Genomic DNA, 2,218 nt, shown 5'->3' on the forward strand with positions numbered 1-2,218 from the left:
CAGTGTGGGCGTGCAGGAGGCAGCCAATCAATGATTCTCTCTCATCACCGATGTTTCTATCTATCTTTCCTCTCCCTTCTTCTCTGAAATCAATTAAAAAAATATATGTATATTAAAAAAAGGAAGAAAGTAGAAGGCCTTAAATGATCCAATTTACTAAAGGAAAAGTTGAATGTGCCCAAGAAAAGAAATAGTTAAAATTAATAAATGGCAAACGAAACCTGGGCTAAATCAGGTACAGGGAACATATTGTTATCTAAAATCATTTAAATTATCTTAAGTATGACTTTTTGTGCATAAAGTTCAGTTTTCGTCCTTTTTTCCTGTGACAATACCAGTTGAATGGTGCTTCCTGCTTGATTGGAAAATTGAGTGTTTACTATCCTACATATGTGGGAGCAGTTGGGGGTGTTCAAAGCTGGATCAGAGATATTCCCTGATAGGCAACAGAGTTAGACGCACAAGCTCTAGAACTAATTCCAAGTTACTTACTCTCCATATGTAAAATAGGAATAAAAGTGGTATCTGCCTTTTTGTAGGGTTAGTGTGAGAATTAAATACTTTGAGATTTATACAGCACTTAGAGTGACTGGTGCACAATAAGTGCTGTCTACGTATTGGATTAGTAAGTAAACTCTGTACCTCTGAGCTTTCGCCAGCTACTGCAGACGAGTTTTACACCAAATGCTGGCTCTGTTTTCTCACTGCAAGGCCCCTGGGACTCTGCATTGTTCCGGGATAATAATCTAACTCTGCTCCTGTCTCATTTTACACGTTTGGGATGGGGACAACTGAGTGACAATCGTTTACATTATTTTAGTGATGTGTGAGAGCTAGGGGGTGGCTCCCGACAAAGCTGTGAGGGGGCCTCTTCCCTCTCCTGGGGTTATTTTGGGGCTCCTTGGTTTGCTATGCTGAAGGCTTTATGATACTTGCAAACATTGCTTATGAAGTCAGTGTGGGATAAGCTTTCTGGAAGACAGTGGTGTCTCAGAAACCTTAATAAACTGCTGGCTTCAGCTTTGGCAATTTATTTTGAGGTAAAAATGGCAAGTGCTTAAACATGTTTGTATGATTCCATAATGTTGTTGCTAAGTGCGATGGTGAAAAGGCACTACCTATCTGGTCAACAATACTAAACTGATTAATAAATGTTGGGGTGCTAATACATTTCAATATCTAGGGCGGTAAGAGAAATTTTTAGATAAAAAATTATTCATGGCTTATTGTTAAGCAAGAAGCAAGTTACAATACTGTGTGTAGAATTTGATCCTCCCCCTTTTTTTAAAAAAAAAAAAGATGAAAGTTTTATATGTTTGTCTTTGAATAGAAAAACCTTGGAAGAATCTGTACGAAATTATTAATAGCAATTATCTCTGAGTAGTGGTATTTTTTTCTCTCTTTTTATGTGCCTCAGGCATGAAACAGCTCTGGCCACCGACACAGGCATCAAGCTAGGATGAACTAAGGACTGTACATCTGCTTTGCCCCTGGCTGATATAAGAGCAACACCACCAATCAGGTGTCTCCTTGCCCATTGCCAGGGGGAGAGTAGTGGTATTTTGAGTGGTTTTAATTTTACCTATTTTCTTTTTGTTTATCTGTATGTCTAAATTTTCTTCAATGATCATAAATAGAATGCATAAGGACAAAAAGGGGGAAAAATATTTTGAAGGGACTTGTCATCACTTTGGCTAGTTTATGTCATCAGTTATTTGGAAAAAAACAGTTTCCATGCATTCCAAGAGGGCTTGAGGGAAAGATAAACTTCCTTTCACCTCTTAGGTTCTGTGGCTGAGCCTAGGAATTAAACTGACAAAAGACAGATTAACAGGAGAAAAGCATCCACATTTTGTCTGATATTTTTATGCGTACATGGGAGGCTTCAAAAGGAAAACAATGAGCAGAAGAAGCCCCACAGCTTATATATCTTTTTAAACAAAGAATGGGAAGTTGGGAGGAGGTAATAAGACAAAGGAGGTTGGGCTGGGGGCAGCAAACTTTGAGACAGTGAGGAGACAATGCTTGGGGAAACTAGTGGAAGTTAGGGGTTGTTTTAATAGGTTTGTTTGTACACAAGTCTCTGATGATAAGAATGTTCTCTCCCTGGTGCAGGGAGGGCACCTTTCTCATGGGAGGTTTTATGGTCTGTTTTTAGGTATAAAGGGAGAGGTCAGAGAGCCCTTCCTGCATCTCCTATTTCTCCAGTGCCTTTAGC

General features: G+C 39.1%; 1 pseudogene; it reads right to left on the reverse strand.

Annotated features, from left to right (window-relative positions):
• Positions 1-1,404: 1,404 nt before the first annotated feature.
• On the reverse strand, positions 1,405-1,549 carry LOC118660889 (annotated as a pseudogene).
• Between the last annotated feature and the right edge of the window lie 669 nt (positions 1,550-2,218).

This window comes from Myotis myotis, unplaced genomic scaffold, assembly GCF_014108235.1.
Source record: "Myotis myotis isolate mMyoMyo1 unplaced genomic scaffold, mMyoMyo1.p scaffold_m19_p_7, whole genome shotgun sequence".
NCBI lineage: Eukaryota > Metazoa > Chordata > Mammalia > Chiroptera > Vespertilionidae > Myotis > Myotis myotis.